The 13,312-nt window shown below is 36.2% G+C and overlaps 1 long non-coding RNA gene across 1 annotated transcript in view; it reads left to right on the forward strand.

The window, feature by feature from the left end:
• The first annotated feature begins 8,860 nt into the window (after positions 1–8,860).
• The window catches only part of LOC123619138 (uncharacterized), an 85,952-nt gene continuing 81,500 nt past the window's right edge, over positions 8,861–13,312 (forward strand). Inside the window, exon 1 of the long non-coding RNA XR_012507564.1 lies at positions 8,861–12,308. This is a non-coding gene — a long non-coding RNA (uncharacterized LOC123619138). The remainder of the gene's footprint in view (positions 12,309–13,312) is intronic.

Below are 13,312 nucleotides of genomic sequence, written 5' to 3' on the forward strand. Positions count from 1 at the left end.
TAGTTTCCAATAGAAAAGGAGCTTCCAAAGAGAAAAATGACCAAAGCCAAACAGAATACATGTGGACATAAGAATATTGCTCAGTGTAGCTTCCTGATTTAGTCAGTATAAATCAGGGATTAATTAGAATAATGACTCTAGTTTCTTTCTATATTGTCTGAGCAAGAAGGTTCTGAGGTGACCTACAAAAACACATAAATACTGGAAAATAATTCCTAAAGAAAAAGCCAACTTAAATAAAGTTCTATAGCCTGAGTCTAGTATTGGACTCACACTTCGGGTGTATGGAGTGGATAACTGTGGGCTGTTTTTCTTTGCAGCAGGATGACAGTGTATCAGCATATATTAGTATGTAACAGGAAAAAATGAAATGTCTGGAAGAATTTGGTCTGTTTTAAGCCACTTGAATGTATTAAATAAGTATGTTAAGACAATGGATGATATTTACACTTGGAGGTTTGGGAGGAGAGTATTTAATCTTTCCAATGGTTACTTACTATTTTGTATTGTTCTAAGGGATTCGGAATTTATCCTGTGTAAGTCTCGGGAGACCATTCAGACTTTTTAAGCAGAAGAATAAGCAGCATCAACAAGTTCACTCTGGACAGGACAGAGTCTGGATGGAAGCCAGGACAGAGGTGAGCCAGACCAGCTAAACTGTTGTAATAACACACCAGGGATGATGAGGGCATGAACCAAGGCAGCAGTAAATAGAAAACTAGGTGTAGAGTTGTATTTACAAGATGTTAATAAGTGGAATCAGTGGGATTTAGTTACTGGTTGAATGTGAAATTTAAAGAATCTGGAATGAATCCTAGATTTTGGCTTGGGAGATTGTTGGAACTATTAAAAAAAAAGTTAATAGCCTTGGAAAAGGGTAAGTTCACATTTGAACATGTTGAATATATCAAGTTCCTATTAGACATCAAGTCTGAGATGTCCTCAAGGTATTTAGATATGTGTCTGGCATTTAGGGAAGGATTCTGGAGTTGAAGGTACAGATTTGAAAGTCCAGAGTGCACCACAGGTTAATTAGAATATGACTCAGATCCTTGGAGGCAGAATGAGAAAGAGTGATCTTAGAACACAAACCCGAGAAGTACCAATATGAATGGTTCCATCTGAGTAAAAGGAAAATTGAAAAGAAATGTTGAAAGATGGAATAAAATGGAGTAATATTATGGAGGTCAAGTAAGAAGAAGTAGGTTCAGGAATGAAGTAGATAATGGGAGGAAATCCTGTGGAGAAATGATGGGGGGCAGCCTTACCAAATAGGCCAGCAGTTTGTAACAAACATGACTCTTTCTGCTACATTCGGAGAAGCCGTGTCAAAAAGATACCTGTGTGGCAATGCTGTTGACACCACATGTTCAGCAGTGTCGTTAAGCACAGGAAAGAGGAAGTAACTGCCAATGTTCAGAAAAAAGTGGGCCATTAGAAGTCATGCCACTTCCTTCCATTCAGGGTATTAGTTGATGCTGCCAAGAATCCAATTTCACTGAACCAGCGCCTACGTTTTATTTCAAATATCATTTCAGTACAATTGCCCAGGCTTCATGTCCATGTTATATCATAGTGCTAAATGGCATGGACAGGTCAGTGCTGTATGTTTAGTACAGGAGGCAAACTAACATTTTGATATAGAAGCATCTTCTGATTTTAACAAAAATAAGAGAAATGACAGAAGCATGTTCTAGGGAGGACGTGTTCTCTGTCATTGTTGCAGAGGCAGTATTATTTAAACAATGATGTTATCAGTCCACTCAAGAGGCCATCAAAATTGCTGATCTCTGTGTATCCTGAACCATGTGAGCAAACTCCCACTGTTCTTGCTTTTGGTCTGAGCAAGAACGCAGTGCTGAGAAATACTTTGATATGTCCGTTATCCCTAAGGGAAAGACGATCTTTGAGTTTAGTGAATACTCACTCTGATGGAGACATTTTTGAGAAACACATGGTCAGCCATTGTATTGAATGTGTAAAGTAATTAATACATGGTCAGCCATTGTACTGAATGTGTAAAATAATTACAGCAATGAGAATCAGAAAGCCATCCGTCTCCTCTTTGCATCTATTATCCAATCAGTGCTATTTGACTACCTCTATGAAGTGATTACCTTTTACATACTGTCTGTTGAGATCTATTTTAAGGAACCAACCACTGGTTCATCTGAAGACACGGCCCATGGAGAAGGGCCTACTGCTTTTAGTTGCCGAAAGGGGGCAAGCTCCTCCATCTCGGGCTCTTCACGTTGTCTGAAAAGCTGTTCTCTCCACCCGACCCCCCTGCCTCGTTAACTCCCAGTTATCCTTTTGTCATGCATTTGACATATATCTTGTGTCTTTTTTGTTCCTTTGCACCTCTTTAACTACTTTCTTTTTCATTAGATATTAGTAGTGTACCATTTTAATGCTTTCATTGGATTTTTACTATTTTTAAACTATTTTCTTAGTGATTGCTCTAGAGATTATAACATGTCTCTTATCACAATCTACTCCACATCCATGCTGACAGTTCTGGTGAATTATACAAACTGCTCCAATATAGCTCCGTTTCCTCCACCCTCATTTGTGATGTTGTCATATATTATAGATTTATATGTTGTAATCCAATATTCTATTTTTTATTATTGTTTTATGCAATTATTTAAATCAATTGGAAAAGAAAGGAGAAAAAAATACACTGGCTTTTATATTTACCTACCTTTTCCATTGCTGTTTATTTCCTCATGTGAATTCAGGGTACCATCTGATGTCATTTCCTTCCTGCCTGAATGACTTTCTTGAGTATTTCTTTAAGGCATGTCTGCTAGCAACAAGTTCTCTTAAGTCTTTGCATATTTTGCAATGTCTTTATTTCATCTTTATTTTTGAAGAAATGTTTTGCTGGATATAGAATTCTTGGTTTTCAGGGTTTTTTTTTAAATTTTCTTTCATCCCACTGCTTTTTAGCCTCTGTTGTTTTAGATGAGAAGTCACCTTTCATCTTATTGTGGTTCCCTCATATGTGATGAATTATTTTTCTCTTGCTGCTTTCAGTATTTTCTCTTTGTCTTTCAGCAGTTTAACCATGATACATCTAGGTGTGGATTTCTTTGTTTTTATCCTATTTGAATTTAGGCTTCTTAGATGTGTAGGTAAATTTTTTCTTACAGTTGGGGAAATTCAGGCCATTGTTTCTTCAAATACTTTTCTACCCTTTTCTCTCTGTCTGGGACTGACCTTGTGTACGTGTTAGTATGCTTAGTGAGTCCCCACAGGTCTCTGAGGCTCTGATTATTATTCTTCATTATCTTTCTGTTCTTCAGTTTAGATAATCTGTATTAACCTCTTCAAGTTTACTGGCTCTTTCTTCTACCAGATCAGATCTGTTGAGCCTCTCCAGTGAATGCTTTATTTTACTTTTCTTTTTTTTAACTGTAAATTTTCTCTTTGGTTATTTTTTATTACAATTGTCTTTCTAAAAAATATTTTCTTTGAGATGATTCATTATAATACTTTCCTTCAATTTTCTAAATGTGGTTTCCCTGAGTTTTTTTTAGCATAATTGTAATAGCTACTTTGAAGCCTTTGTTAAGTCCAACTTCTGGGCCCTCCCTCCCACCCTTTAGCCCACCAGAGACAGTTCCTATTGAATGCTTTTTTATCCTGTGTATGCATCACACTTTCCTGTTTCTTTTCATGTCAAAAGTAGGTATTTTAACTGATACGTTGTAGCAACTCTATATTGTGACCCATCTTTTATCCACCATAGTTAGTGTTGCTACTTGCTTGTTCAGTAATGTTCTAGGATTAATACTCTAGAAATTGTCTCCCCTGAAGTATGCAGCTGCTTATGTCTCTATTCAGTTTTGGTTTGTTTTTTTAATTTTTATTTTTAAGGCTGGCTTCCTAGAGGCCACATCTAAGACAGCATAGGTTAGTGGGCAATGATAGTTCAGAGACTGTGTTTAAGCAGCTTGAGCCAACAAGGCATCTGTCCTTTGCTGATGAATCTGAGTGTGGGTTAGGTTCAAGCAGTTAATAAGTTTCTGTCCCCAAGGTACTTTTACTCTGTCTATGTTCAGGGTCTTACACTCAGCCAGGTGAAGAGTGGATGTCTAAGGCTTAGACTCTTCTGAACACATTTGCAACTTTGAACATACATGTAGCCTTTCAGCCACCAGAGGTATGTGAACACCTCCCATGTATCTTCCTATTAAATTTCTGACTATTCTACCAGTCTGTTCATTACTTCAATCAGACTTGTAACCTCAGGATAGGTGTAATGTTGGCCTTCCATGTTTATTCATGATGAGATTGCTATTGTTTTTGACAGTAACCCTGGGAAATAGGTTTCTCTATACTCTGCTCCAAATCAAGTCAGCCTCTGCTATCGGTAGGACTCCTGATTTTTCCCAGCCTTCCCCACCCTAGTAATAAATACCTTGCCGCAGAGCTGAGGGAATAGGAGAGGGTGGGAGCAGGCTAAAAGGCCTTGTTCTTACTAACGGTTAGTTTTTCCCAAATAAATGCTTATCAATTTACTGTATGCTCTTGGCCAATTTCCACAGTCCTAAAATGGGTGTTTTGGAAAAATCTGCTAGTTACATCATTGCTCTTTGGAAAAAGATTTGCTGAGCTGCTCACTCCACTAGTATGGAAGTCCTCGGAATTAATAATATTAGCCTCACTGCAGGAACATCCACAGGGCTTTAAACAAACACCTTGAAAACTTACATAATCTATTATAAATAAATAGGGAGATACAATAGGAGAAAATATTCAGATAATCCAGAGTTTTCTCATTTATTCATATTTTTCATGATGAACTACTAAACTATCAGGTAGTTAAATTTTAATTATATGTGCAGTTGAAATGTCTCATTTAAAAATTTTACTTAATCGATTTCTCCTTCATTTGGGCTCTGAGTGTCCAAACGACATGACTTCTTGTACTCAAGTGGGTAGAAACATCCCATTTCCACAACAAGGTATGAGTGGGTGTGGGTGTGGCCCGCATGAATCTTCAAACCCTTAACACCAACCTCCACAAACAGCAGCATGCTGCTTGAGGGGAATGTTCCAAATTGTCTTTCCACAGCAGAAAGTTGGCACTCCTGGTAGATATTTTGCATGTTTTCCTCAGCACCTTGAGCTTCTTTGCTCCTTTGTCCCTTTAATTTGACTTGTTTCTTTTTCTCCCAGCTCTAAACTTTTTTTGCAGGTTCAGAGAAATAATTTATTTTTTAATCTACTAAAAGGTAGAGTAAATCTTTTATGTGACTCTTCTATAGACCTCAGCCCCCAACTATCTCTGCTGTTTGGCATCCACCAACAAATTATCTTTTGACTTAAAACAAGTTAACCTTCCCACCTTTAACAAAACCTAAACAAATCAAATTGGACCTTGCTTTTCCTTTTAGCAAACATCTAATTTCTGTCTTTTCTTTCTCTGGAAGATTCCTCACTTCTTTTCCTTTGGCTTCTGTGTTTATATTCTATGGAATAAAATCTTCATTTTTATCATCATTGAATCTCTTCTCACATAAGTCATCAGTAGCCTCTAACTAGAAATTGATGGATTTTCTCAAATAGCATAGAGGTTAGAAACCTAAATGTAGAGACAGACTAACTTTGTCCTGAATTCTGGGTGGCCATGAAATCACTATAATCTCTCATGTCTTCAGGGGTGTTGTGAAAGATTACACAGAATAATGTATGTAAAACTCTTTAGTGCATAATTGGCCTGAGACATCAATCAAGCCATCAATAGGTGATATTTAGTATTCGTTAGTCATTCAACAACTATTTTTGGCCACTTTCTATGTGCTGGGAATATAGCAGGTGAACAGACAGATGTGGTTACTGCCCATATTCCCTGTGACTTCCCTCTGATGTCCTGCCCCCATTTGTATCGATGTGCTACTGGAAAGGGCATGAACCCTGAAGCTTAAGAGGCATGGTTCCAAATCTCAACTTGTTGAGTGCCTTGCTGAGTGAACTTAGACAAGCTACTCTAAAGCCTCTGAGTCTCCTCAGGAGTGGATTGGTAATGATGTGTATTTTAGAGTAAAGTTGGGACCCCTAAGATAAGTAAATTTCTTAGCCAAATTGCTAGTATATGTTGTAGCTCAACAGATGTTACCTTCTTCCTCTCTCCTAACTCTGTGTGCATTTACCAAGTTTTTTTCTTATTTTCTCTTTAAATTTTTTCTCCTTCTGATATGATTTATTTCCATGAATTCAATTGTTAATTTAGCTAGCATTCCCAAGTCCATACTGACCATCCCAAACTCTCAGCAATCTAGTTTCACCTCTCCACAAATCTATAGATAATCTCCAAAACCTATATCTATCTAGAGGTCCCACCATGACTTAAATTCAACAAGTCTAAAATCACTGTTATCAATTTAACTTTCAAATCAGCTGCACTCTAGACGCTTTCTAAGTGAAATCTTTTCCTTCCAGCTCTTCTCCCCGATGTCTACTCTGTACACGACTGCTAGACTTATCTTCCCCCAAATTGCTTTCCTCATTGTACTCAGGTGTTCTGAAATCCTCAGACTCTGCTGCCAACTGTCTACAAGAAGATTTCAAATTCCTTAGTGTAACAAAAGCTGTGGGGTCCAAAAAACTAATAAAGTACTGTTCAATAAGAATTCCATGTATTCCTCAGATTTCTGAACTACATATATGAATGTCAGGACTTAGACAGAAACAGTTTTCACCTTTTTGAAGTTCATTTCTTATTTCAAGACAAGAAGCTGGACAAAATGACTTCTAACTTACCTTCTAAGTCATAGATTTCATGAAAGCCTGGTTTAAGTTGAATGCCAACAAGGAGTCAGTGATACATATGTATTCTAATAACCTGGAGCAAATTCTGTTTTGAGAAAGGAAAAGTCATGTACTTCCTTGGACCTCTTTTGTGTTATAGATGTTGTCTAGGAACTTTTGACAATGATGGTTTCTTTAAGTGAATCTGGGCTACTTGCTCTTTTCTGCTGAAATATGGGAACATTTGCCTCAAAACTTCTTTTAGTATCTTGAGTGAAGTGGTAAGATTTTGAATTAAGATTTTTTTTTTCTGGGAAGTGAAAGGATCTTTGTGTTTTATGCTTGTTTTTTCTGAATATACATAAAACTCTTGGACCTTTTCCATTTGAAATATTTAGCCTGGCTTGGTCTGAGAACTGAGGTGGTTTACTTGAGCTTTGGACACTTAGTGTTCTTAATTTTCAAATAGATTGTTTTTCTTTTCTCTTGTAGTTTTGTCTCCATGCTTGAAAATATGTAACTGTCAATGTTAGTTGACTACTGGATTTCACTATCTTCCATAGAGTCATGGATTATTAGGGGCAAATACCTTAGTGTGACATACATAGAGGTCTCATGCAAAAATCTCCAACAAGCTGGATTCTTTGCAAGGGCTTTCTTGCCTCTAGATGGAGGCAGAGGAGCAGAAGGAATCCCTTGAGTAAAGACAAAGAAGTAGGAATAAACTTGAAGAGGGGAAAAGCTCTTGATGAAGTAGAGAGTTATTATGGAGGTAGACCCAGAAAATAACACCATCCAGGTTAACTAGAGCTCGGTTAGGATCGATGTCAAAAACCAGGAAGAAGAATTCACACTTTGTCCCAAAATATGTAGGAAGCTTGGTGATCTTGTCAAGGGGAACTGTGGAATTCTTTATTTTGTACTTAAGAAATGGATAATAAAAATTTAGTTCGGGGTCCAAGAATTTAAATATTTTTAAGTCGTGCTTATGTTCATAATGAGATTAAAAGACTTTAACCAAAATAAGTAATATAACCAGAATCTAAAATTAAACTGACTACTCATTACTTCATTTTGAAGATAGAACTCTCTTACCATCAGCTATGAATTTTTTCCTAATACTTGATTTCCTCTATTCAGACACCCAGATAAACTAAGAACATCTCAGAGGAATTAGTGACTTGAAGTATGCTCTGCAGGCAAAACTGCAGAATAAGCCCCACTTGGACATCATAGAACTGTAGCTTGTGTACATAGAGAAATAATCATTAGAGCCAGTTATCTTTAGATAGACTGATGTTTCAAATTCTAATTACAAAGTTTTTAGCCTCATTAACATGTGTTTCATTTTAGATCTTGGCTACCACATTTTATTGTTACAATTCATTAAAAATAATGTGAAAAATGAAGATGATCATAAGCTTCATCATATAAGCAAAAGAAAAAAGTAATGCCTGGGTAAAGATAACAACACTTTGTATTTGCTTAGCAACTTCCTTTTAAGGAGCTCAAAACATTTCACAAACATTATCTCATTAATCCTATGAGTACAGCAACACAAAATAATTTTTCAAATCTCTGAGCTAGGGAAATTGATGCATGGCTACAGTTTGTTTCCAGTGTTGCACATTGAATTGCAAACAAATGAAGTAAGATGTTCAGACTCATTTATTATTATTTTAAAATTTACATACTGTAAAATTGACTTTTTTTTTTTTTTTTGGTCTACATTTCTGTAAGTTTTAACACAGATAGATTAATGTAATTACCACCACACTCAGAATATAGAACAGTTCTAAATCACCCCATAAAACTTCTTCATGACATTCCTTTGTAGTCATGCTGTCTTCCACATTTCCCCTGACAAACACTATTCTGTTCTCCATCTCTACTGATTTTCCCTTTTCAGAATTACATAGAAGTGGAATCTCAGACAGTGTATGTAACCTTTTGAGGCTGGTTCCTTTCCTTCAACCTAGTACCTTTGAGATCCATCTGTGTTGTGTGAATCAATAGTTCATACTTTTTTATTGCTGAGTAGTATTCCATTACACGGATCTATCCAGTTTGTTTATCCATTCACCTGTTACAGGACATTTACATTATTTCTAGTTTGGGTTAATTTTTAATAGAGCTGCTATTACATGTATATATGTATGCAAAAAATATATATATATGTATCTCCACTCATATGTTGATGGACACTTAGGTTGCTTTCATATCTTGGCTATTGTAAATAGTGCTGCTGTGAACATTGGGGTGCATGTATCCTTTCAAACTAGTGTTTTCCTTTTTTTCCTGTATATATACCCAGGAGTGGAATTGCTAGATCATATAGTAGTTCTATTTTTATTTTTTTGCTGTCCTCTTTTTCTGTTTTCTTTTTTTGTTTATTGTGTTTCATTGCACACAATATTGTACATTTATGGGAGAACATTAAGTGTAATTGCTGTAGCTAAAAGCTTAACTTATTTTACTCTGCGTTTAGAAAGGAGTAAATATTCGTTGACAAAGAGGTGATATTGCCACTTCTCGGAAGGGCTGAGGAAAAATTTGGGGAGTGAAAACAATTTTAATGTCCCATTGATCCATTAAAAATATGTATGTTTGAGCTGAATTTATTTACACAGTCCTCCCTTTCCCCTCAGATTTTTAAACTCTAATTTTAAGTGGAAGGGCATATGGAGGGTAGGGGATTTTTACAAGAATCAGCTCCTGCTGAAAAAACAAGTTTTTAAATTAAAACAGTCAATAGCTTTCGCTTATCCATAAAATTAAAATCCCAACCAAAGCACTAATGTAGTGCCATAAAAAGTGAAATCAATTAAAACAAAAGAAACAATGACAAAAATTAATTCAAGCACAGAGTCGCTGACATGATTTTCTTTCTTCAGTGATTGTTAACATTTCTAAGAAGTATGTCTGGCATTTACAATAAAGCTGTGTTTGTTATTAAGAGACAAAGGCCTAGAGAAAGGTCCTGAGAGCTGAATTTGACTGTCTAAAAGCTGGTAATTACACTTATTTCTTTTCCTTCAAATTTTAGGCTTGGAGGGTAAATAAGTCCCTAATGTGGTAAGTCCCTTAATGAAGAGCCCCAAAGCTACAGTAGCAGGTAAGACCACTGAAGCCAGGCAAGGTCCAAGCCTGGTATTTCTCAGGGGGTTGGAGATCCCTTTGGAGACATAGCACTGTAGTCTGTACCCTTGCAAGACAAAAGAGAATGAAGACAAAAGGGAGGGAAGTGGAGGCAAGTGCATCCCAGCCCGTGTTCACTGTTTTCCTTGTTACTCAACTAGGTGAGTGACAGACAGCTCTTACTCCTTGATCTAATCACCTCAACTAACAGCCTACTAATATTTTTTTCACAAGTGTGCTACATAAACATCCATGCCTGGTTCAAAATGCTATCAATCAACTTCTCTGGAGGTTCCCTTATGTATCTAGAATTAGATCTTAATATCAGATAATGTATTGCAACAAACACTGAATGTGTTCTTAGAGAACAGAACTGTCTATGGTGTGGAGATTGTGTTCCTTGTGATAAAGTTTCGCAACAACATTTAGTCAGAGAAATCCAGTCTAAGTTTATTTAAGACTTCTTTTCTATTCACTCTCATTGATGCAAATTTTAGTATTCTAAAAAGAAAAATATTTACAGAATTGGAAAATTGGGATGTATAAATGTCTCAATTTTTTCTAGCCAAAATACTAATAAGAATTAGTCAAAAATATGGAAAATTAAATTATTAGTTATGTATATATATGTATGTATGTATGTATAATATTTTATGAACTGGACCATCAATGTTGGTTTATAGCCTTCAGATATCAGTTGCCTCAGTATGTTCAAGTCTTTCAGTCTACTTGAGCCACTCTAGCCTATAAAAATTCAATGTTCTCTGGAAGGTAGGAAACACAATGTTTGGTCTGGGATTTCCTGGAAATTCTTGGGTAGTCTGACATTTCTCTCAGTGTGACATCTCTTCCTGTTTGCAATAAATATTTGTGATCTCCCTATGTTTTCTCTAAGTCTGCATTTACCCAAATGTGGAACACAGCCTTTACTTTCTCCAGATTATCACTTTCATGAGGCACCTGCATTTTGTAAACCTTTCCTGAAGATGGGGGCCCACAATAGTTCCTGCTTGACATAACTGCTGAAAGCATGAAGTGAAGTAATGAAAGTAAACTGCCTGGTATACAGTGAGCATCTAATAAGTGTTGGCTGTCGTCACTTGTTTAGGGATAATGGTGTGGGGTTACATCACAGCAGATAGAATGAAATGAAATATTACACATGCCTGCTCCCTTTGAAATTCCTTTAGCCTGTTCAGCCGTGGGCATTTCTCACTGGGCCAAACTCAATTCTGTAACATGCTTATTACCCTTTCAATCTACTTGTCCGTATCTCAATTCCAGTTGCTTTCCTCAGGCAGAGGAACTCCATCTCTCTCGGTCTCTTTTGTGTTCAGTGGTCTCCTGGTAGCCCTGTCCTATGGTGTGGTGGAGAGGAGAGAGCACTGTGGGCAGATACAGGACCAGGAATCTTTTGATAGACCCTTTTATTTTTCCAAACTCAAGTGACTCATCAAGGAGGAATTGTTCCACTACCCTAACAGCTGAAGTCAGATGGGCCAATCAGTTGTGCGATTAAAGGTTAAACTGGCTCCCAGTTTACTTGACTTTACCCAAAACTGTTCCTAGTAATGAATCCATCACTAAAGCAAGGAGAGTCTGATACTGTGGAAAATTATTCTTAGAAAATGAGTATCAAATATTGCGTCACATTTAGTCTTCTAATAGGTGTCCAGTGTGTCTCTTATAAGGATATGTTTCATTGAATTTTGTTCCATTCTAATCCAGAACGGTTTCATCTTTAGACTTCTAACTTGATTATGTCTGCAAAGACCATTTTCCCAAATAAAGTCACATTCACAGATTTGAGGAGTTAGGATGTAGACACATCTTTAGAGACCACACGTCAACCCCACTTCAGCTCAAGTGAATTGAGTTGGAAAAAAGCTTGTCTAGAAAAATTTCACTATTTGGGTAGGATTAAGGTAAGAATGAAGTAGTAAAAAATACTTGAAAGTCTAATTATATTTTAGTATATATAATAATTTTAGCAAAGCTAACAACCTATTAAATACATTATAGTTATCAGCGAAATGAGAGTGGTACCCTGCAAACTTGAAAGCAACTTCTTTTTTCCCTTAAGATTCTTCTTTATATTATTATGTATGATTTTTGATATTGTTAGCAAATACTTTCATCACAGGGAAAATCAATTTGAGTCGAGCCCTTTTGATTGATCAAAAATTAAGTTTTAATTTATAAAATGCAAATCATAATTTTTAAAAGTTGAATGAGAAATTCCATAGTTGAAGAGTTAATACTTACCTAAATTCACTTGGAGACTTGCTTATTTCAGTACATATTCCTATAGGTTACTCTTATTCCATAATCTGGAATAAGTCCAAGTTGGATGATCTTAAGAGGGGATAAGAAGATGTTGAAGTCTTACCTCTTGACCTGCAATACCACAGGTATATTAGAAAATCAATAATTTTTAACCAATTGGCTAAGCAAACTAAAATTAATTACATTTTATATAAGAAGATAATTAACACAAGAAACATGAGGCCTTTCATACCTACTTGTCTAAGTTAGGTTTTGATCTAAAGAATTCTCAGCCACCTTCAGAGTAAATCAATAGACTATCATAATGTGTCTTTAATTATATCCATTAATATTCATTTGGGAAAAGTGTATCAGTTTCTATTTCAAGAACAAAAGCTGGAATATTAAACCTTGCTTTTGCCTAGAACCTTCGGTTTGAGGCTAATCTTTTTAAGATCTTTCTCGGAGGAGATTAATGTGCTTTAACAGTTCATTTATTGAAATGTTACAAATTCGCTCTATTGAATTATAAACTATTTCTCTAGGGAGTACCCTGTTTAGACCAAAAGTGAGTAATTTTAACTTGGTGTAATCATTGGCCTCATCATTTTCCTGAGACCACATCAGCATGGGGAGTTAACCAAGGGCTATGAATCAAAACAGCTGTCAGCATAGGATGTCAGTGGTTTCATGGCCACCAGCAGAATCACAGAACCCCAGTCCTGAACAGTAACATCAGCACACTTTTATTTAGCACTTACTTTCTTTCATCCGCCGTCCGCTCTTTACGTGCATTGACTCATGTCATCCTCCTAACAGCCCTGCTATTGTCATGCCCATTTTATACATGAGAAACCAAGGAGCAGAGAGACTAAATAGCTTGTAGTGAGCAAGTGACAGAACCAGGATAGGAACCAGGTGGTCTGGCTCCTGAGTCCTCTCAGCACCCCCCAAACTTGGTTCTTTATTTAATATTATACAACAAACATTTTGCTAAGCTGTAACATTATTTGAAAATGCTATTTACATAGTTGTACAGCATTCTTAAGAGTTTTACTATAATTTATTTTACCATTTCTATATACTTTGAGTTTTCTGGCGTTTTCTTGAGTTTTCTTTTGCTATTATAAGTAATATTTATTGCAAATGT

This window comes from Camelus bactrianus, chromosome 6 (assembly GCF_048773025.1).
Source record: "Camelus bactrianus isolate YW-2024 breed Bactrian camel chromosome 6, ASM4877302v1, whole genome shotgun sequence".
Lineage (NCBI taxonomy): Eukaryota > Metazoa > Chordata > Mammalia > Artiodactyla > Camelidae > Camelus > Camelus bactrianus.